We start from the raw sequence: 24,886 nt of genomic DNA, 5'->3' as shown, positions 1-24,886 counted from the left end.
AAATGAAAGAGAAAGAGAAAACTATATGAGCAGAATGGACCCTGTTTGTCCTGCTTCTTAATTCTTTATCTAACTGCATTTACAGGAACACTCTCTAGGAAACCATTTACAACCTGTAAGTACTCTGAAAATGACACCTGCACTGCTCCTCTAACCCAGCACCAAACATGAACAATTCAACATGATTAACGTCTGCATAAAGGGGCTAACTACCACAGAGCTCGCATTTTAATAAAAGATACACACTGTGTACTGTGCACTGTGTCAACACACATACACACATCCCCATCTTTGAACAATAGCACAATCGGCTAATTCTGTCCATGTGAAATGTCAGCTAATGTTTAGTCGTCAGTGTGGATGAACGTGCCTCGCTTTAAATGCCATGTGAAAATGTGTGTGTGTGTGTGTGTGTGTGCTATGAAGCCCTGTGTCCACAGCCTGACCACAGCTCCCCTCTCCTCCCTGCAGAGCGGCTGCCATTCTCCATCTCTCCCTCCGGCCAGGCCACTAACCTTTCAGAAAGGCCACCAGCACTGACAGCCCTGCCCCCACCTTTCCTCTCTCCATTTCTTTTCCTTCCACGCCTCCTTCCTCGACCTGGCCCGCGATTCTTTTCTTATCGGCTTCTTTCTTCGCGCTGCCCCCTCCCCAACCTTTCCCTGCTCATTTCCTCCTTCGCTGTCTCAATTAAGTCTGCGTCTGCCAGCCTTCAGCCGCCTCTCTCCGTCCCCTCTCACCTTTAAACTCCGGCTTCTCTCTGCTTCCTCCTCCTCCTCACTCTGCAGTCAGAGGGAGGGTTACCTACACACAGCTGAAAAACACATTTAAAACACAACTCGACATGATTTTGACTATGCCAGGACACTAGTTTTGCGTAACATTATTGAAAAAGCTACAGCTACAGCACCTGATGACAAACCCTGGCTGTGCAATGACGTTTCTGTTCACTTGCTTAACAACCAGTTTTGTTCAATAGGCATTCAAACCCAGCAGCACAACTACTATCATGAACTCACGCAGAGCATTAAAACGCTTTTCTGTCACATTACATGATTACTTTCTAAATTACCAAGTCCAAACAAGAGTTACTGGTGCTTTCTGTTAGAGACAGTATCTAATACTGCAGCTTGGGTTGGGACCTCCGAATGGGTCAAAAGATGAAGGTTTGCATGGTAAAGAACTGAAAAGGTCATTTTATCTAATGATCATGTTTTCAGTGGACTGAATAATCATTCAGTCTGTCAGAACTGGATGAAAGGTGCCAGCACAACGTATCAGAGCTCAAGACATCTTCAAATGTTGTTGCAACAATCCAAAACACCAAAAGATTTCATTTCCAATTATATTAAACAGAAAAAGCAGAAAGTCATTTTTGCTTGCTTAAAAATGCATTCAATCAGTCATCCAAATGGACTATTTCAATCAATCAGTCGGTCACGTTCACTGTGACATTAAGTCCATCCTGCAGCTTTAGTGAAAGTCATTCATGTTTGCGTTTAAATAAATAGTATTCTAGTAGAGAAAAACTAAATGTCACCTCGGTAAATATTAGAGGCACTTGTCACTGTAGGGCACAGAGCTGCTGTTTCCACATGTGTCATAGTAATGTTAAAGACACGTTGATAACAAGTTGTTGGTGTGTTCCTGTTGCTGTTAATCTCGGGGGCTGAATATTTGACGTTTTAGGGGCAGCTCATACAGCAGTCATGTTGAAGGTAGTGGGCCATCGCAACTAAGTCTGCGTGGTGTTCCCCGCGCACACCTTCAACTTCCAACTTTTCATCCTTCCCGTGTCTCTCCGATGCAGATGAAGACGCAAACTGACATCTGATTTGCATCTGTTATATGTTGAGCAAATGGAACCGCTGGAGCAGCTGTGCCGCTGCATGAACAAAACACTTCAGCTGCTCTCTTTTTCCTCTCCGGAGCTAAAAATAACCAGAGCTTGAAACATATTTAATGTCTTATCGTCCATGACATCTTCTTCCTAATGAGCCGACTGAGTTAGGATCAGGTGTGTGTGTGTGTGTGTGTGTGTGTGAACCCTACAGGCATGCATTTTTGTCCATGAATGAGTCCTTCCTTTGAAGTGGCTGCAGTAATGGATGGAACATCACCGTCTTGCGTGGAAATCATCTGATGATTCAGCTGAATCTAATAAAGTAGAGATGAGTTTAACAAAGCACAGTTAAATCCAACAAAGGACCGCTGAAGCCGACAAGTGACAGCTGATCTGACAGAGTATTGCTGCGTCTCACACATCGCAGATGTGTCTGACAAATAACAACCGAGGGTGGCAAGTGACAGCTGTCTCTGACCGACAACCGCTGAAGCTGGCAGAGCCTAATGAGGTGCATCTGAAGCTAATGGGTGTTGATCTTAGCCCGACGAATATGAGGGTGCTGGTATTTTGCATTGTTATCGTGGTCAATGGATTGTGAGTTGTTATTAGATTGTGGCGATCGAGGGGGCTCCCATAACCCACTGTACTCAGGGGCTCCCCCGCCCTGCAGCCCTTCCTTTAACAGGTATTCAGGTAAATTAAAGACTCCTTTGATCGATGGAGGTGAAGTTTTTTAAGACCGTCTGGGGACGGGATAAGTGCATTGATCGACGACGCCTGAATGATGCATGGAGGTGTTAATTCCCTTCATTTAAGATAAGTACAAACATAAGAGACAACATGTGAGTCCTCTCAACTGTCTGATCACAGCACTTCTACCAACACTGCACATGTTTCACCATGTAGAAACTCCTGCTTGGCAAATCCTGAGCAGGCTCCACGTCAGATACCAACACGGCTTGTTGAGTTAATACGCTGTTCCAGTCAAACAAAGGCACCCGGACGAGCGTGCCAACACATTCAACCGACGACAAGCCAAAGCTCCTTTTTTTTTACAATGAGACCCAACAGCACAACAAATCGCCTTTGTTCGCTCAGGAAGCGATTCCTCGTCCTCATTATTACTGGAAGAAGAGTCTTAATCAGGTTAGCTAAGAGACACACTGCTGTTGGGGAAGTCTGTTTACCTGTGGCTTATGCGTGGTGCATACGTTGCCATAAGACAAGTCGTGCAGTGTGATTCAGTTTGAGGTCATGGTACTTGCACAGAGACCACACATACATGAATTTTTTGAGTTCTGGCAACTACAGGTGTTAGGCCACATTATGGTTTTTTTTTTGAAAGCCTTTGACAGCTTATATTTCAAATAGAATCAGGAGTGTTTGTGATTTAGAAAACAGTTGATTGAGCCCCTGAGTCTACTGAGTCCGTCTTACTTAGAGTAATATATTACTAAAACATCTTAATATGTAAGCAAGCGACAAGCTTCGGCTCACAATGTGACTGCAGATGAATTTAACTTTAAGCAACTGTGATAAAAACACATCTGATTGCAACACTTGAACATATTGTTCCTGGTGCCCTACAAACACATGAACATTAATAATTATTTGTTTTATTAAAGACAGACTCAAGCGACACAATGAACCGTCACTGTTGGTCAGAAATTCATTCAAATTCAGTCATTGCTAATCTTTTCAGCTAAACCGCACTTTCGGCATTTTGGCCACTCTGCACTGAACAGCAGACAGACACACGTAGCTGGTGAACACAGAGCAGCTAAATCTCAGAGAAACCAGAAGTGAATAAGAGAGACTATTAGATGCACCTTTTGTCAGTACAGTGCGTACAATTACAGATGTATTTGATACAGTTAGTCGTAACAACTGACTTCGAGGACTTGGCGTAATGCATGCAAGTTTACCGGTATTGCTTACTTTTACACTTAATGGGACCGAGCCATCATTAGGGGCCTGTGTCCTTTTTCAATTGTTCCCAATGAGGAGTGAGTGTGTGAGGCAGCTGGTGGAGGGCCGGTGAGAAAAAGAGCTGGACAAACCAGCCTCTTTTTTCAGAGCGCTCTGCCTTTTCTTGCCACCACTCTGAGCTTCCAGTTGAAAATCTCTTTTCAGAGAGACATCAGAGTCCTTTGCGACGTGACCACTAACACTGCACGTTTTTCTTCTTTGCCTTTTTCACGTATTGTGCTTGCTTTCTGTCAGTCAGTATCACACTGATGATCGCCATGGCTCCGGTGCAGCGAAAAAAATAAATAAAAAGTACGACTTGAAATTCAAACTTTCTGTCGTCAAATATGAAACATGAAATTTTCATATGGTGTCATGCTGAGATAAGTGTCAAGACCAGTCTGCTCTCATGCAGGCGACATGTATGGTCCTAGAGCCTTGGAGCTGGTTAGCATAACAGACACTGGAGTCAGAGGGGAAACAGCTAGCCTGGCTAGCTAATGAACACTGTGCAGTTAGTGGCTGATTTGTAGCGTTGGTTCCAACTACAACCACCTGAATATAGAAAAATGACCATTTCTCATGCATTCCACATTTCTGCATTTTGCTCCTACTTTAGCCTATTTCCTGCATCTCTAAAACATAAAACCAGCCTGGCCCTGGATCTGGAACAATGTCTGCTTTTGTCATGTTAAAAGCCCTCTAAACAAGCAGCAGTGAACAGAGTAGCCAGCGCACACCTCTTTACTGCTTCACACAGATAACCTTGAGTTATGTAACAACAGGCAGGAGGACTACAGCTGAAATACAAAACACACCACTCATATTGCTATCACACTCCTGTATTGGCGCCCATGTTGCTATTGGTAACTGCGACAGATGGCTGATGGGATTGCGGTCGTGATGAAGGTCCCTCGAGTCGAATGCTATCAGCCAGGCGAGGAATCCACCGGAGACAGGACTGGAGGGAGGAAGTCTGGGTGAAAAAGAAGTCATCTCTCTACTTCTATCCTCCCATCCTCTCCTCCATATTTCCTCTCCACCTATCATCTTCCTCTGTATCATCATCATCACCATCAGCTGCAGTTAGCTTGGACGCCCCCAGGCTTTCGGTGCATTAAGAGGCCAGTGATATCATTCTCCTCCCGACGTTTAGTCAGACAGAACCCACTCATTTTACAGGTTGACATTTTTGTGATGTTTGGCTGATGATTCATTTACAATGACGGCAGTATAGTCTAAGCTTCCGGGTGAGACTCTGCAAGAAAGTCTATTGGATGACTTGACTCAAGAGAGGAAGAAGGTGCCGTGTCCTCCCATGCAGAGGGAATTCAAGTTTTTCAGATTCTCTGCAGAAATGGCGTTTGATGTAAAGTCACCGGTGTGCAAGTAAACGGGAAAACAGATAAGCTGTCATACGTCATTTCATCAGTTACTGTTGTCGCTGTGATCGCTAAAGTAACTGCTGAGATCTGGGAACACGGCGACATCTCTACCATGAAACTCAACGAGGCAAGAGACAGCATTCTATCTCTCACCTTTAGTCTACCTTTATTTGTGGGGGTTTATTTACAACCTGTCTGAACGTTCTTCTAAGCGACATCACCTTAATCATGGAAATGAACTTATTGAGCACAATCATGTTGTCACTGTTAGAAATAAAGGCAAGTGCAAGAAATAACACCCAGAATGCAGCCTGCCAAACTGCCCGTTAGCTTCTGTTGCTCTGTGTTACAGCGGAGCAGAGCGAGGCTCTCGTGCATAAAGCCACATCCTCTGGACTGTCGCAGAAAATCTGACTCGAGTCCAGCGGCTTCAAACTACTTCAACACATCATCAACAGGCTTGTATAGACAACCAAGAGCTATCGGCAGTGTTACAGTCTGCTCACATACAGCCAATAAAAGAGTGATTAATGCATGTAAATTGGGTCCCTTTAATATTTGCATGATAAAGGATGTACTACCCCTAACATGGCATTGTTCTCTCTTTAGATCTGGTGGCATCAAAAAGCCATTAACTGCTAATAAATTCATAATACAGAATGCATTCATCTTAATCTTAAAGTGTCTCAATAAGTGCTCATAAATGTCTCATAATCCAAAAATAAACACGTTTTTGGTGCCATTTTAACACTTGTATAGTCTTATTAACACATAATGATGTTAATAAGAATCTGATAAGGACATGACTTCTCGTCTATTAACTAATGCCTACCAGCAGTAGGAGATCAGAACAAGGAAACAGCACATGAACCCAAGAGGCACTCACAGGATCTGGAAGTATCTACATTATGCATACATGCTTCACTTGCACATAAAGCGGGCTACTGCTGTGTGGACACAAACAAGCAGTGACACATACAGGTCATAAAAGCAGGCAGGATGCTAAATTTATCCCCAGTGAAAGATTGAGGTTTCCACTCAATTTGCACTGAAATCCAAAATAACTACTTGACTGATTGTCACGCTCCATTTATAATTTCCTGTTCATGTCGACAGTTGCTCCCCGGTCACTTCCCGTCACCTTGTTTACCCAAAACTACAACTCTCTTCAGGGCTGGCTGAGTAGAAACCAGCAGGCACAGAACATTATGCTGTCGCAGTGATGGAGATGCTTCGTTACACTTCCCGTGCCTTCTCTGGCTGTGTGTAATTGGTAAAGCTTCCACTTCCACAGTATCCATCAGCCCAAAACCACCCCAGCCTTTCACTCCCCCTCCTCACAGGCATTGCAACTGTGATGAAGCCGTCCACATGGCTGATCCATCAGCCCAGCGGTGGCTATCAGATGTGACTGTCAAAATCATGCTGCTGCAGCGCTTCAACTGCCAGCTGGAGGCGGTAGCAAAGTCCTGGTCTGAGCAGGTAACCAGACAGACAGGTAGGTGGATACAGATACTGATTATCTAGCTTTAATGATACATTTGGTCATTTGACAACAAATAATATATAGAACATACATATATAATATCTTCCAACACTTGGAGACAGAATACAGATTTTGCGATTTTCTAAAATGAACAAAAAGAAAACAGATTGATTTTAAGATTTTTATAGCGAATAAAATACCATTTGAGAATTTGTAGATCCAATAGATAGAAGTAAAGGAACATGATGTTGTATGCTTCATATACGTTTTCAGAAATTCAAACTTGAAATCAGTCACTGATTGCGACCGATGTGCAAAACATGGCACCGCGACAAACAAATATCTCGGTCTGATTTACTTCCACGTTGATGAATATTCTGTATACGCACAAGCAGCCGGTGACAGTTTGTCCGGCAGCTGTAATGACATTAGCTGCTGTTAGGAAATTGCACCTCTGACTCACTCAGCTGAAACAGCACACAAACAGCTCAGAGCCACGGTGGAGCGGCTCGTATTTTAAAAGAAAGCCTTGGCAACAGCATGTGTGAATCTTGCATCGCAATCTACACTGCCAATAAATAACCTCTCAGCATATGCCACACTGTACGCCATATTTCACAGTGTCTGCAAACCATGAAAATATGCACACTCCACGCGTCGTAAAAAAACAACACAACAGCCATAAAGTCCACAGCTTGTTGACTCACCAGAGGAATTGCAGCAGTAGTTACGGAGGCAGGCGGAGCAGGAGGAGGACGGCTGCCTCTTCCATCGGCTGTGCTCCGGGTGAAGGCACAGCTCTGCTTGCGCGAGCGCTGCTAAAACAGCCCTCCCTCCCTGCCTCTCTCTCTCTCCTGCTTCGCCTGCACCACCATTGTGCCAGTGTTATCAGACACATGTGTCAACGTGGAGTGGTATCCTGCAAGAAAACCCCCCGAGGCTGCCCTGCCAAGGCAGCCGAGCTGAGCAGCATGTCTGTTCAGATGTTAGAAGGAGGAAGAATATGGATTCTGTACAGTGCTGCACTGCCTCCATGGGCAACGACACAGGGTTTGTCACTTATTTTTACTTAAGTAATTTCATCTCTCCGCATCACTAATTCATCAGCTGTTTCATCAATTCATCACAAAACCTGTTAACTGAGCCACTGTACAACAAAAGGCATTTCTCAGGCTGTCATTCATGTATACATGTGTCAGCACTGTCTCTTAATGCAAATGATCATTTGTTAACCAAAACACAACTGGAGATAGTTCACCTACTGTCTCCTACGTCTAGAATGTTTCAGAAGCACAAATCTGTCTGTGAAGAAGTGGCATGGAGGGTTCCTAGAGTTTGGAGGATCCTTTGGGGACCACGTTTCGTAGAAATCTGAGGGTGTCCTCACAAGAAAAAAAAAATAAAAATGTGTTCAAGGCTAACATAATCCATGTTTACACTTTCCTGTTAAGAACCTCTTGTGACCCAGTGAATCCCAGAGGTCCACTTGTAAAGAAAGTGGATTTTTCAGACTCATTCCCAACTTGTCAGACGCTGATGTTTTTTGGACTGCAGGTTGGGTCCACCGTCATCCAACAGTGTCAGTGTTTGAGAAGTTGTCTCAAGGCCTGAAAAATGGCATTAAATGGCTCTTTTGCCCACAAGTGCAACAAGCTGTAGACATAATATTGCCATGTTATCATCCTATACCTTTCAGGTCAAAGCAACCATGTTCTTACCTCGCAAAGCATTTGGATTGTCAAGATCGCATGATATCATGTGATCTTGAGAATTAGTGGAGAAAAAAGTGAGTGGGCCGGACTTATATTAAATATTTTCACACAAACATGACTCGTGATGACTCCTAATGGCGCTCTGTAAGCGCTGGATGTGGATCAAGCACCTTAAAACATGATTATATGTCAATGTTGAGTTCACTACCTGTTTCCACTGCCTCTGTATGACCTACAAAATATGCAGTTATTGTAGGTGTAGGCTAACGATTGCTATTATGGTTATCTAGCAATTACTCTTCAAGTTACAGCACCTTGTGGAAGTCAAAAGGACTACTGCATCAGAGGTCTCAAACGTCACCAAGAATCAGTTCCTGGAGCAAATCTCATGGCTTCTTGAGCCAAGTGTTGGACGGACAAACCAAGCAAAGACCTGAATTCACCACAGAGCTGATCAAAATATCCAGTGACAAATTTGCTGTTTCCATGCAAGAGCATGTAGCACTTCACAGACAACAACATGATTTGTTGGCAAATGCATCACCACAAGTCAACTCAAACTAATTACAAGCAGCCTGGAGCAGGATGTGAAGTTCTCCTGTCCTCTATGTAACATCATCACTCAACTCATTTACATACAGAGAGGACTGAGAGATTCAAATTGCAGCTCAGGTGGGAAGGTTTCAGGGTTTTGTGATGTTGGCTGTGCCGTAAAGCCTTATACTCATGTTTGAAGTGTGAAACCAGCTGTGAAGCTCTGTGTTGCACTCTTCTTCTCTCTGATACCTTCTCCTTTTCCAGCAGGAGACACTTTTCTGGGCCATGAATACATTTGGTACATTTCCTCTCGATGTGTGTCCTGCATAAGTGCCTTCCGTTGTTCCTACAGCTGAAAATCCTTTTCAGCTGTAGGAACAACTGAAGGCATGAATGTCTGCCTCTTAAAGCTGTGTGATTCTTCCAACTATAGCAGGCTGCTCCTTTATGCGGCTCCATTTTCCTGTCACTTAGCTATTTCCAGAACAGATGTCGTAGGTGTGAGGCTTTTAAAATTCAAAGAATGAATCACTCATTAAACATGTATGCCGTGTGCTCCGAGCTGAAACCTTACAAACAAGTAAAAAGAGGCAAGCCACCGCCTCTCCCACAAATTGTAAGATCATAGAGTCTGCCATTGAAATGAAAGCTCAACATTAATATTCTTTTAAGTCAGATTTGTTGGAATGCTGTACTGTCTGATACAGTTTCAAAGGCTTGTGCAGTAAGCTCTGTGTAACATTCCCCACAGTCAAAGCAATCTCATCTGAGAATGGTTATATCATCTCATTCTGCCAGCATATGACATATACTTTTCTGTATCAAAAAGTCTAAAAATGACCTTTGTTGTATATGCTGTTCAGTTATGCACTCACAACACCCCAAATATATCTGACAATGTTCAAACCCAAATAAATCTACAAGGTCTATCCATGGTAACGGTGTGTTTCATTTGGTCGCCCGTCACTACAATTTCCAGGAAAGAGTGACGAAGCAAGTTGCCAAACAAGACTGAAAGTAACGTGAGTACAACTTTGAAACATGATCCCGTCTGTCAACGTTTGTGCCAGAGTCACATCGGATCGATTTTCATCGGCGTTGGTAGTTATTTGACGTTGTGTTCACCGCCAGCGAGGCCTTTGCCCTGAATGATCCCACATTCAGACTGGCATGTCTGAATGTGGGATCATTTGTGTTTATCGTATAACTTGCAGGAGGGTTTACTCGCCCCAAACAGCCAGATTACTCGACTGAACATAAGCCATAAACTGACGAGCAACATACACTCATTGAGGGTGTGTGTGTGCCTGTGTGTTTGAAATCAGGTCAGTCACTTGGGCCGAAGCATGTCATACCCCGGTACGCTAGGTGGCGCTGTACCAATTTCCACTAGTGTTAACGGGGCCACCTCCGGCTGACCTCTTTACGTCACCAGCTGCCTCGGCATTCAAGAAAGATGGCTTACGAAGAGCGAGACGGAGCTACATCTTTGTACATTTCGTATGTGGTGTACATGATAATTACACAAACTAGGGGCACAATGGCGCTCTTTTGTTGCGGTGATTTCGGAGGAAAGACGCCGCCGCCGCTGCCGTCTGTCTACTTCCAGCTCATGGCACCGGGAAAAATATCTCCCGCCTGCGCAGAACGCAAAATTCCGATCCGATCTGATGGAACGTATACATGCAGGAGTAATGCGACTATCAATCCAATAATCTGGGTGCTTTAATTCGACTATGAGAAATCCGATCCGGTCCGATTTTAGTCAGACTAAGGTGTATACATGCATGTTAAAGATCCGTTCATAGTCAGACTAACACAGTAATTCGGTTTTCTTGAGTGTCATGTAAACGCACTGACTGTAGAGTACATTTCCCCTCCAGCCCCCGTCAGCAGTCAACACTGCAGAACAGAAACACCCGACAATGGAGGTCACCTCCGGATCACTGCTGCAGTCAGGCTGATAGACAGGAGTGAAGAGAAATCACATTTTTAATCAGAAAAGTTAAAAATTCATCTCTGAGCTCCCCCTCTGAATCAGAGCAGTTTACTGGTGAGATTGTGGGTGTTTATTCCTCCAAAAGGTCTAGCTCTGCACCCAACTCGCACTGCCAGCACACACTTCCTGTGCGTTCAAAGACACCAAAGGAACAGACAAGGATACAAAGTTTGAGACAAAGAGAAAATTGGCATCGAAAAGCATCCAAAAAGGAGTGAAAACATTCTTCTTGGGATGCTGTGGTCCATAAAAGCTAGAATGTTCTGGGTTGTGAAACGACTAAATAGAAAAAAAAGAAAAAGAAAAAAAAAGAAGAAGCAGAAGTGTGACGTGAGACCCTGTCTACTGTGGTGTTATGTATTCTAGGGTCACAGTGATATAACGAAAAGCAAAGTGAAGCAAAATAACATGTTTTCCAGTGCCTTTGAAATGTTAAATAACTTCAAGGGCACGTCATGAAATGTTAAGGTACATTATCAACAAAAAGAGAGGTTTCAAGTGTTTGGTCACTGAGTAAACAGAGAGATGTTCGAGAAGTCTACTTCTCTGATATGCCAACGGAAGATTTTAAGGAGACTATTTTGGGGCGGGTGCCATCTCTTCTCGTTAATTAAAGAGCTAAATTAGGCAGAGATATCTGAATGAACACAAATGGAATGAGATGTGAAAAAGGGACAGTTTACTGATGGATGGTTCGGGACAAATGAGTGTGTTATCCTGAAGAAGGTCATACTTAAAGTTTTAAAGTTTTTGTGAATCACCAATCCACGGAAGACAATGCAAGAAGGTGAACACAAAGAGGTTTACGCTGCACTGTTCAGAGACCAAAATAGTTTGACATTTGGGACAAGTCATGTCGTGTTTTTCCGCTTCCATTTCTTCAAGATGGCAGTAAAAGGCAAGCTCTCGTGAAGCTGCCCCATCGTTGCAGGTTGCACTTGAGGCTCAGAGCTTGGTCTAATGTAATGAGTGTGGGCCCCTGAAAGAGCACCATGCACTTAGGCTACAGTGCTACAGTGGATGGAGCACATGTGGTGCATTAAGCAATAGGGCCAGAGCCACTGTTGAGCAGTGGGAGAAAATGGCAGGAAGAGGGGACACATGGAGAGTGAAAACACATTAGCTAGAGATATTGGTGTTTGAATGTCCATGGAGTGCGTGTGTTTGACAGATGGGGCACGGAAAGATTCTGGTACGCACACATAAAAAACACTTGCTATAGGTGCAGCCTGCTAGCAGGGCTTTTATTTTTCATGCGCCTTATTTTTCAGCCAAGAGCTCGTCTTGCAAAGCCAGCTAATGGAAAGACTGAATGGGGTCGCGGAGATGCTGACCTGAACTGCCACCTCTTGGATCCTCCAAGCTTTGTGGACAGCTAAGATACTGAGTGTTACAGAGCGTGAATAACAAAGAAAAGCAGAATGAGCTAATGTTGCAGAAACTACAACCAGAGACCGAGTGACATTTTTGCTTTAACTGACCCAATCAATTCTCAACGAAGTTCAAAAGACATTAACTTCCATAATGAAATGGAAGAATCTGGCAAAGCACACCTCACTGAATGTAGGCATGTATATATTCCAACAAAAATAAATGAACACGATTTTTTTGAAGTTTGGCCCTCGGAGCTAAATGTCATCTCTTTTATGATTCTTTGGATGTGTATTCTAAACTTCACTAAAAGCTCATTTTCACTGGATCGGGTTGAAATTAGTGCTGAACATCCAAAAGAGCCTATGGGTGATTTGTTTATTTAAAATGGTTGTCGCAGAGTGTAATAACAATAAATCGTTTTTTAACAATTATTATCATTTTTTGTTTATCTTCATTAGTCTGCAACTGAATTCTGACTCTGTGTAGTATTAATGTAGTTTTATCATATCTAGAAGTTATTTGGTCTTTCGAAAAACTTCGGTGCAAAAATCAATTTCTGCGTGAGATGACATGGAATGACTTGAACTGCAACACAAAAGATGACTTGGCTGGTTCTGCTGGGCGATTAATTGAATTTCAATTTCGATTTCGATTTTGGCTTCCCTCGATCATGAAAACAAGATAATCGTACTAAAACGATCATTCTGCCGCAAGCCGTGTCTTGTGTGGTAAATGCAGCGAACCCTTCCATCTCCACCTGTGCACTCCGCCCCGCCCCCGCCTGAAAATGTTCGCTGTCAGCCACGCCGGTTCGTGTTGCCGGTGCGTGTTGCCGATGTGTGTTTTGAAAAAACATGTAGAAGAAGACGGTAGAAGATGGCAGAAATGCAGCCTTTGGTCGGGAAGAAAGGTAAAGTGAATTCTGTGGTGTTGAAACACTATAGTTTCGAGGAGTCTGAATCGGAACAAACGAAGATATTGTGCAAGATATGTCACACGACCGTGTCTGCACCTCAAGGAAAAGAGCAATTAATTTAACCATTTAAACTCCACACACAGTTATACATGACCAAGTAGTGAAGGAACAAAAAAACTCTAAAATGAAAAGCTCCTCCACTCCTGCCACCGCCACACAGTCCTCAGTTAAGGACACACGTTACAATGCCACCGCATATCCACCCAGCTCCCACAGGCATAAAGAAATGACGGATGCCGTCTCATACATGATTGTCAAAGACATGTGCCCTATCAACACCGTCAGCGACCCGGGGTTCAATAAACCGATTAACACATTGGACAAGCGGTATGTGGTACCATCACGTCACCATTTCAGCAGAATTGCGCTGCCTGCACTTTATGACGAATGTCGCGGAAAAGTTTACAAGAGAAGTGTCAACAGCATTATATTTAGCCACCACAGTGGACCTCTGGTCGAGCCACACCGCGATAGTGTTTATTTTTTATTTTGACATATTATTCAATTCATTTCATTGATATATTTTTCTGTTATTTATTTGCATTTTTCTTGTTTTTCAGGTCAAACTCCTCGTGTTAAAAGAAATACCAGAGTTCAAAGTTCAATAAGTGCTTGTTCTCAAATAATGAATAATCGTTTTTCATAATCGTGATTACAATATCAATCAAAATAATCGTGATTATGATTTTGGCCATAATCAAGCAGCCCTATCCTGATCCCAACACTGTTACAGGACTGCAGTGCAAAATCAGTCAGGAACTCTTAAAGAGTCCTCAGACTTGAAGAAATGAAAGCAGGCTTTAGAGGCAGAATGTGTATGAAGTGAGGTTGTGAACAGACCAGTTCATGCGACTGCAATCAATGTACTACTACAAAAAAGACAGAAGTCTAGAGGATCCACACTGCACATGTCACTAGCAACAACTAATGTTCATACAGTCGCTACATTGTGGCAAATAAACACACTAAATTTGTAGAAATAATGCCAGGCAAACATGGCTCCACATGATGGCACTGACAGTTACATACGCTGACTAGCGGCCGAGTCCATCTGCAGCTTCATGCTGCTGCTATCCTCTGAGGCCTCCCTAACACCCCGAGGAAGAATGCGTTCACTTACCCTGCTTGTGTTTGCCATGCTCCTCACGCACATGGTGTGCTCACAACAGGTGAAATGTCCTCTATGCCTAACAATGTGTGAGAGAGAAAGAATACATTCTCTGGATTCTACATTTTTTGGGGGTTGCTCACGTGTCACCCAGCTCGGGGAATTTCACCATCTGGAGCTGTGTCCGGATGACTGCAGCTTCTACACTACCTAAGGCCAGTAGTCAGCTGCAGAGCGCCTGTCCATCTTCCTGCACTGAGTGGCAGTTCAACAAATACTTGAATAAAAGATCAATAAATAGTCACTGTGACCAGCAAGTAGATGGACACTGTATTAATCTGTTTTACCATCAGTAAGAACAGAAAAAAAAAAAAAAATGTGTTATTGTAGCTACATCTCTGGGTGTCCACAAATGGCCTAAATTAGTAATAACTATCCTCTCCTCCATTGCTGTTGCACGTCCAGACATTAGCCACGGTGGCATCATGACGTCAATGTCAATGCCGAAAAAAGGCTTTCACGACACAGCTTGACAAGAAATCCTTAATTGAGTTCAATATTTTCAACTCATGCAATTTTTGCATGTTCGCATCATTCATGATTGGTATATGATCATATGACCATGAACATTGTCATGGACGATGACATCAGGAGGGGGGGCTTGTTATCATGTGTTTATGAATTCAAGGTAGTGTTCAAGGTGTGTGAGTGTCCGTAAGGCCGGAGTTGATAGCACACCACTGTAGTCACCACTCTTTGCTAATGTCCTACTGTCTCACCCCGCTAGAAAAACTGCGAATGGGAGTCAGATCAGCTCTCACATGCCTGGCAAGCATCCAACATACATCCCCCATACTGGGTTCAATAGAGTCTTTTTCTCTGCAACACATTACTGTGACTTAACCATGTTCAGCCTCAGAAACTTGCAACAAAGTTAGCCAGCTAGCTATACTGAGGAAACTAAGCTAAGGAAATGTGAATAACAACAGCACGAATGAGAGAAACAAAGTATCAGCAGTTTGCAGAAAAAACAACACTGCTGCAACCAATGTAATGCCAACAAATTCCACCCAATGGAAACTCTGACGGGAAACAGTAATGTTTTGTGTTCTCTGGTGGGGTGCCATTTAAATCACAATGCTACGATAGTACAGGGCTCAACAGTTGATGACTGTCAGCCATTGGTGGCCCAACCCTTGTGGTAGGGTGGGTCAAACACAGGAATTCCACCCAGGATACCAGAGTGTGAGTCTCATATGTAACCATTTATCAAAGCTGATTTTGTGCAAGTGTGTTGCAGTTCTTACGTACTAATTTTAACCCAAACCATGATCACTAAAACCAACCAAACTGTGACTGTTTCACAACATAAATGGTCCAAAACTCATCATATGTCAAGTGTTCGTGAGCAAGCTTTATTTTGGATGTCTAACTGGATGTTGCTCTCGTATTATTGCTAACCTGACAACAGAGCCCTGCCCATGCAAAACTGATGCTAGGGGGGGACATACGGCATCATAGTTGGAAGCTTGAGGCCACAAACCAAAGCTGCAGTAATTGACAAGTTGGTAGTGAGAACATGTTGCCATTTCCTCACAAGCACCCCTCAGTAGTTGGGCACCATAGACAAATGAACACATCCTGGCTTGTACTTTACAAAATTCACTTTGAATGGTAACAAATATCTGAAACTTTCTAGGCAGAGCAATGCCTGCAAGGACATTTAAACTGCTCAACTGAAGTTAGCATACGATTTCCTAAAAAGTGGACTTTCAGTGCTGATTAGCTGCTGCTTAAATGAACGGCTGCAGCAAATGAGAGCAAAACATATTCAAAAGATTTAATTTGCCAGTCGGGGAAGAAGAGAATATTAAAATTGGTTTTGTGCCTGGGAGAGAAGAAAGCAGGGAGCTGTTTTGTGAAGTGAAATTAGACTTCTGCGCTAATGTGTGGCAGGCAGCCATTCATGGTCCAGCTTTGTGAGTGTACACACACTGGATAATGAAATGCATCATCTTCCATAGCCAGCATGAGCAGACACCAGGAGCCAATAACTATATATAATGAAAGTACCCCGATGATAACACCACATCTTGAACAATCGAAACAGGATACAGAGGTTTTTCAGTCAAATAATGATCTTATTTGGAAAGGTCTCAACAAGTCACTTTGAGAGTGTAACTGAGATTGGTGTCTTTTTAGCAGGGCAGATCATTTTTCTAACTTAAACTGACAGCTACACTTCCGAGTAAACATTTAAATATTGGTACATCAGGCTTTTGACATCTAATAAATGTCTGTTGAAGATTCTGAGTCAAGAAGCAAGTTTGTATCGTACAGTACACGCTCATTTGGTGACAGAAACACACCTGCTATACCCCTCATGCACAAACAGTAGTCCTAGCTAGTGTAGCTAGTTAGTCCTTTTCAACAAAGGCACTTCAGGTGCTGGTTTGGAGATGATACGTAATCTGGAACCAGTTCCTGAGAACTGGCTCTTGGCCACGATAAGTAGTTCCAGAATGGCACCACCTTTGCTGTTCTAGAACAAAGAACTGCTTACTTCATGCAGGCTGGGGGCGGAGTTATCTTGACCAATGACCACAAAGGACGTTCACTTACATCTGGACACAATCATACAGATGGAGCCCCGTCCATTCCTATGATAGCTGCTCAGTGGCTCATTAAGCCAAAATGGCTTGATAAACATACCCAGATCTTCTGTGTTGTGTGGCTAAGCCGGCTAACTACTGGTTTATTGCCCAGCTAACTTGAGTGGAGAGCAAATTATGACATCTTGGGGCTCTTCTACACTTCCCAAATTTTATTGAACCTAATGGCTCAAATTCTGACAGTGAAACGACTGATTTTGTTAGGACCCACTGATGAAGTCGTTCATTGTGGATTTCAAAATGGAAGCTGAACTGAACCCAGTTTCCCAAAATTGCCCAGTCTTCAGACCTATGTGCAAAATTCAGCTTTGAGCTACTATTGGTCATGGTGACAGACCCCCCTCTGACCAGATAGTCAAAAATCCATTAAGCCTCTCTTCTCCACCGCTCCTCTCCGTCTCTCTCCCACGGGTCTGCCTGCCATCATGTTCTCCTCTCCTGGATTCTTCTGGGCCTAACAGCCGCTGAGAACTGCAAGCTGCATTTGCTGCAGGCCCGAAGAACTTCTCCTCGCTGCAGCGACACAAGGTCCTGCCAGTATTCCAGATGAGTAAGCACCAGCAGCTGCGACGCAAAGCTAACCAGCTAACTTCAAAATCTGAGGAACACCAAGCAAGTTAGCACCGAGCAGGTATCCCTACAAGGGAAAGAAACAGACAGTATCCTCCACCTGCTGTCTTTCATCAGTCCTTGCACAGCAAGAACAGCATTCAGCACTGGAGTCCCAACTGTCTCCTGCAACCACCAGCACCTTTTCTTTAAAGACTGGTAACGTTGAACTGGGCTTAGATAGCATAGCATAGCACGGCTAAGCACAGGACTTTAAACTCTGGTTGATGTAATGCACATGTGTTCAATTTATGTGTTTGTTCACCGTTTGGGTGTTATTGTGATCTCAAGTCAGGTTATTGGTAGTTTCCTTTGCTACACAGCTAATCACTTGAATTATGCTTCACACAGACTCACTGAACTAACCATGTTCTCTTTTGAACCTTCATGCTGTGTATTTAATATTGTACAAGTTTGGTCACTTAGAAAACTGGCTTCAAAGCCTGGCGCTCGTCCTGGGGCCCTGAGGACCACCTACAACTAATGACTGCCATTCTTAAAACCAGGAGAAGCTATCATTGTAGCTTGACTTAAAAGATTTTCACTCCTGCCGCCTAATTGATGCAACAGTGGTCAGAGGACCAGTCACGTTTGGATGCCAGGAGCAACACTTTTAAAGAGTTGATATAGTGTGCCAAACTGCAGATGTGCACAGTGACTGAATGATGTGACTCTGTATTGGTTCTCCATGCTTGCCAAAACCTAACCGGTTCTTAAAACGTTGGCATGTTTAACCAACTCTGGACCAGCACTGAGAGGTACACCTTGATGACACTGTGATATACTATGAACTCGCATAAAACCTGAGTGTGAGTTATCTGGAACAGGTGGATCAGGGTTGGGTGAGTCGGCTCACTGAAAAAATTCAAGCCATCCTAGATATGTGTCAAGAACAGATAGATAATTTGTTTTTGCCTTGCTTCACAGTGAATATAGCAACAGTGCTTAAATTATTGTCACAGTTTAATTTTAGAATAATACATGATTCCACTGTAATTGCAATTCAGTGTTCAGACTAAAGCTTGGGGACTGGGGAGGGAGGACCTTTCAACATTAAAGTTTAGTTCCTAAAACTCCTCTGCATGAAGCCATCCGTGAAAAACGTGACAAATACCTAAAATTACAGTATCCCTGCAAGCTTCAGGTTTACTGTGTTTCAACTGAGGGTTAGGGGTAGCTTTAACAGCCGTCAACGGAAACCAAAATCATCAACCCAAAATCACACCTCACAAGCAAAACATTAAAATCACAGGCTGATCCAACTTGCATTAATTTTATCATGGCAACTTATAATGTGACTCACTAGTGTGTATAGCCCCTGCGTACCTTTATGCACTCCCAACAACGTCTGGGCACGCTCCTGATGAGTTGGTGGGTGGTGTCCTTGGGGGATCTCCTCCCAGACCTAGATCACATGCAAACCCATTCCCTCTTTAGGGTTGTCTTGCTTTTGCCTCTCCATTGCACCTGCTGTCCCTTTGATTCGCAGCAAAGCAGTTGAAACTGATTCACAGTCACTAGTGCTTCCTAAATGGACAGATTGATATCCCTGAAGTTTAACTGACTCTGAATCAAAGAAAGCATGCTGCTCAGGTACTGCCATTTGGCACCTATTGATTTAATGTGCCATTAACAGTACTGAGTCCAGTTCCCAACTCGAAGTATTAGTATTGCACATTCAAAGTTGTTCATTCCATTCGATCTTCCACTAGACCCTACCTGTCCCGAGATACTGCCTCAGTTTTTCTGTCATAAATTTGTCTCGAAGCCAAAGCCGAGGTAACTCTGAATGATGTCACTGTGACATTATCTGTCAGAAAATAAAATCACACAACTGTTTCAACAGGCTGAGTCGAACTCCCCTTGATGAGTAAGAATTTGTAGAATCAGTACAGAGAGTAGTAACAGAATTATACTGCCACTGCACAGACAGACAGACAGACAGATAGACAGTGTGAGACCCAGCTGCTCATCTTTGCCCCAGGGCCACCGAACACCTCAATCCAACCCTGTCACAGAGCTGTTACATCACAACCTGCAGTGTGTCCGCAGCTAATGATGGCTAATTGGCAGCCAATAAGTTCACTGCAGCTACATACACCTTCACAGCTGTGTGAAAAACCAACCAAACCTCTGACACATCCTTTGTGTTGCTTGGCAACAAAGGCTTGTGTGTACAAAGTGATTCATGACTGCATTTTGATGCTTTCCTGAGAATGATGAGAGCTGCTCTGAAGAGGAGGTAAAGGAAGAACAGAAAATGAGGTTCACATTCCTGCAAAGTCAGTCTGATAGTGAATCTGCTCATCAGTCTGTGTGATGCTCATAATGCTGCAGGCAGAACATTGTGCTGTGTGCAGAATGAGCCTGCCAGTAAAGACATTCGATTCATTCATGTGTGAGCGTGGATGGAGTTTGTATTTTCAGGAGATAAATCCTGGTGAAAATTTCATGTATTTTGTGTCACAAACTAGCTTCTCTGTTATGAAATGCATCCAGAGCCCAAGAAGTAACTTGAGGTATAAGGAGTCACTTGCTGTGCCATGAAATACTGCTCCTGCCATGGAAGGAGGAGAGCGACTTTGGAGTAAACAAAATCAAATCAGAATATCATTACCACATTCGAATACCAGCCCAGTCGGCAGAGTAAAGCAACATAATGTAGAAAGTGTCATTTGTGATTTGGCGCCCCTCTCAGTTTCGGAGTGCAACACCACTGTGTACTGTGCACCACATGTCTACTTTGGTTATGTTAGGGTACATTCAGACCAAATCAGGCAGGGCAGTGGCAGGCCTGGCGATGATCAGTTTGCTGAAAGGAGAAGCTGCTACGTTGTCATGCTACTGGCATGCTAGTCCTGTTAGTGATCACGTGTCCTCATCAACGGATTCAAAATAACTGCCAAACAACCAGGATGAGTCAGATCATCACAGCATGTCGTTAACTGGGATCGAAATCAAAACCGAGTGATCGCAAGTGCAACGTGACGCTACACAGAGGTGCCCGTTTGTTCCCCTGTAGCACTGAGCCATGCTAAAGAACAAGCCCAGCTACTGACCAGCTCTGCTCTGCTCCCGTCAGCACCCACAGATGTGTTTTAACTGGTGTATAAAGTCAGACTGAGTGATTACACATGACCCATGATATTACACTCCACTGTGGTTTCACTCATTCACGCCGCCAGTCCGATCGCCAGCTTACGTGTGACGTCTCTCCCCAACGTTGTCACTGCTTTTTTTTTGTTGTAGCCCCCTGCAGCCAGCACTGCCACAGCCAAAACGGAATTCGCTCAATAAAATAAACGGGTAGACCAGTGTTTTCGCAGCACTGCTGGATTTGGTCTAAAACCAGAAGCTTGAAGGCTTCTACAGTCTTCTCACTTTCCTCTCTCTATAACTTCCCCTCCTCTCTCTGCAGAACACAGAGCCCCAGTTGTTGTAATACTAACATCAGACTGGCCTTTGTATTTTTCACAGCCGCCCAAAAAAACCACCTATCTCATTTTGCTCCCTTTATACTATTAAAATGAGCTTTTCCTCATATCCTCCCTCCTCTCTTGTCCTATTCTCTTCTCCTCCTCTCCACAGTGTGTTTACATGTGAATGTGCGCTCGTGTTTGTGCATATTTCCCAGCATGCCTCACACTTCCAGCCTCAGCTCTCCAGTGGCATCCTGGGAGGGTTGCGTTGGAGCCGAGGCAGCAGTATTTTTAAACCCGCCTGCTACCCAAAGAGGGAGGATCTGAGGCACAAACTCATCTGCACATGACACGTTTGAGTCCACTGAGGACCCCCCCAACACCTCCCACCTCAACAAGCTGCAAATTGAGATATTAATGTAATGCTAATTTTTTAAAATGTTCAAAACGGCCTCCATCAGTCAGAAGTCTTTAGTTTTTCATGGCGGTTTAAAGCAGAGTGGTGCTGGCTAGTCTCAGCAAATTTAGAACACTTTACCTCATTACACACTGTGTGAATTGTGGTTTTTGCTCCACACATTTGCTTCAGAGTCAAATATTCTGTGCATGCCTCTGGGCTTTTAATCACTACGCCACTATGTCACTTGCTTGCAATGCACTTGCATTTTAAAAGCACAGATTTATCTGATTTGTTTTTTTATCTAAATACTGCTTTGACCATTTTCCCCGAGTACATTTTGCATTTCAGCATTACTGGTGAGATCATTAGACAGTAAACAAATCAAGGAGTGATGCGACATTAAATGGTCTTATGATCTGACGTCTTATGGAACTGATATGGGAGCAGAGTATCAAGCATGTGGCTATGAAAATAACCATGACATCCAGGCCAAGAGAGACTACGATGTTGTTTGACTTTATTTTACAGTGCAGTTTTACTGTTATGAGAAACAAATGACCCTGTCATACAGTGAAGTCTAAAATAAATGCATCTACTTCAGAGCGACATGTTTCTTCTGAACATCGTTAATGTGGCATTACAACTTTCTAATTACAGCCTGTGTTGTCTAATGAAGCCATCAGGTCCATGTTGGTAACATTAAATGTAGTGTCTAATTACAGCATTATTTGGTCTTGAGGGTACAATTGATTTCTAATTTCATGATATTGTGAAATAGTGTGTAATAGCAGAGACGTTCTACTATTGTAGAGACAGATCACTCTGATCATTTTGAATGGGGAAATCTGCGACGCCAAAGATGGCGCATATCCCGCCCCTTTCACCAACAGCCAATCACCTGCGTTGTCACAGCCGAACCGGGAAAATTATAGCCCAATCATGTTGTTTCACCAGCGCATGCGCACAAGTAGTTTTTACGGCAGCGAGAACGTCTCTGGTAGAGTCATTAATGGCACCGGAGTAGTGTCTGAAAGTCCGTTTTTCTTTCTGCCGTTGAGCTCACTATATAGTGCACTATGTTGGACTCACTATGTAGTGACTAGGGAGTAGGGAATGAGTGGGTGATTTCGGACGCAGCCCCAGAGCACAGCAGTCGGCACAGATTCAGCCGTACGATTGACGTCGGTGTCGTAAATCTGTGCGCATGCGCAGTGGAGTTCTCCCTGTAGGAAAAGAGCGTTTTAAACATAATTTCTACGGTAAAGTCGATGTTTTTTGGTTTTTATGTGTATCTTATTTCACTGGCGAGCATGTCTGTATGTTTTTTCCGTCCTGCTATCACGTTAAAGGGTGGATTTGACCATGCCTCCATTCATTTAGATAGGGGTCTGGTCTCTTTGGGCTTTTCGAGGCGTCGCCAAGATGGCCACCGAGTGATATGACTTGCCTAGAAGGACTTTGGTAATAGTGTATTAGGATCTTTAGGAGGAGTACATTTCAGTATATTTTAGGTCTAATAAAGCATTGCGTCCCTTATTACAGCATGATTTAGGTGCATGGTTTATCACTAGGGTTAAAACTGTGTTTGTTTACTGTCTAATATATCATTTCTAGTTTTTGTCTAATTACATACAAATGCCCTGTGCTTCACACTCATGTTGGTCAGTTTATAATTAAATCATTACACGAGTCACTCACTTTTTCTCCAGTCATGCAGTTGTCAACAACAGTTGGCTGCACTCACTAAGGTCAGCGCTGCTCAGGTCAAAGCTTGAAGCTTCCAATTAGACTTGTTGCCATGATTAGGTAATGTTTTCCTCTCTCCTGTACTTTCTGAGTATATTCTATGAACAGTAACTCTCATCAGCTCTCTTGCACAGTACTCCAGTGCAGCTGTGCTGCTTGAGCCCATCAGAAGGACTTCCTGTCTCCGTTTCTTTGGGATTCAAAGAAGTGGTTACAGTCTTCACTGGATATATTCCTGCACTCAAACTCATACTTAAAACAACAAGTGTTTCCACCAGTAGACAAGTTTTTTTTAAAGCCAAAGCTGTCTCTTTTACATTTTGATGATTGTATCTGCTAACAGTGAATTGTGGGGCTAAGAGAGACCTGCAAACATCAAACTGATCAAGTCAAAGTTCTGATTTTATACACCTGCATCCTGGCACATCTGAACGCTGTTGTGTACTACATCCTTAATGTAGCATGTCCACTGATGACGTAGCTAACAAGTGCGCGTGCGCTGTGGCTTGAGTAAAGAGTAGAGCACTCTAACTGGTATTTGTGAGGCATTTCTACGTGCCTCGCAGAGGGATCGAAGACATTTCTACACGAGTGAAGAGCTCAGCGGTGATTTGCTGTTTTTCACCACAGCCTTTCTCCATCAGTCTGTGAGGCCCGCCCCCGTCCACGCCACATGACGCAGACAGTCACAAGTGGGCACTCGGCTAACTGCCCTTCAAATGTGAACACAAACACACAGATCCACAAGGACGGACAGGGACGTGGCTGGCGTGCTGTGGCACTGTAATGTAAAATGACACATGGTTAGATATGGCAGAGTGGAGGGGCAGCCTGTGTCCTCCAGCCTGACATATAGTCTCAGAGCTTCACCTTCCTCTAAGCCTAGCACACACACACACACACACACACACACACACACACAAACAAACACACAACCACGCATGGCACAAATCACCCTTACATAAGGTCACAAACTCTGAGAAGCATGTGCACCCACCCACACACACACACACACACACACACACACACACACACACGTCGGGCTAAATGATAAAGCCCGTCCATCACCCTGCTGCCTTTTACAGCTGCTCTCTTGCATCTTACAGGCAGACAATGAAGGTTGAAGACCAATCAGTGGCACTGTATATGGTTAAATACTGAGCTCCATTGGATACAAACATGCACGTATTTCATATTTCTAATACTGTTTTGTCAGTGTTTGGATTGAAGTGTACCTTCGAGGCGGACATTGCTTTCGCTTGTGAGATAGCTGGAATTGCAAGATCACGCGATCACGTAATCTCGCAAATCCACCCCTCAAGGCTTCAACCTTTGTGCTTACGACCGAAACACAACGTGATCGACGCATTCTCACTTCCAGCTCGTCAAATACAGCAGCTTTGTCAGTGGCCTTAAGCTTCAAACTATCGTGCAGCACTGCCCCCTGCTGTATAAGCACAGGCGCTCTCTCTCTCTCTCTCAACACGTGCACACACACAAACACACTCCGATCGAGGCCTGCGAATGATGCCTCCTCCCCCTCGTGTCAAAGCTGTGTCGCTGTTTACGACTTCGGTGAGGTGGAACTAGCTATATCTTCTGGTCATGAAGAGGAAAAAACGTAATAAACGCTCAGAGGAACAGCTGAC

The 24,886-nt window shown here is 43.7% G+C and overlaps 1 protein-coding gene across 20 annotated transcripts in view; it reads right to left on the bottom strand.

The window, feature by feature from the left end:
- LOC115595208 (pleckstrin homology domain-containing family A member 5-like) overlaps positions 1-24,886 on the bottom strand; it is a 234,431-nt gene that overhangs the window by 77,643 nt on the left and 131,902 nt on the right. For 3 of the 20 annotated variants that reach the window (XM_030439391.1, XM_030439387.1, XM_030439390.1), the window contains exon 1: positions 7,393-7,663. The exons of the other annotated variants lie outside the window; for them this stretch is intronic. The gene's annotated coding sequence lies outside the window, so the exon portion shown is untranslated. Of the gene's footprint in view, positions 1-7,392; positions 7,664-24,886 lie in introns of those variants that run through there. 20 annotated transcript variants of the gene reach the window in all.

Source organism: Sparus aurata, chromosome 14, assembly GCF_900880675.1.
Source record: "Sparus aurata chromosome 14, fSpaAur1.1, whole genome shotgun sequence".
Taxonomy (NCBI): domain Eukaryota; kingdom Metazoa; phylum Chordata; class Actinopteri; order Spariformes; family Sparidae; genus Sparus; species Sparus aurata.
The sequence above is the reverse complement of the archived record's forward strand: the minus strand, read 5'-3'. Positions and strand labels throughout refer to the sequence as shown.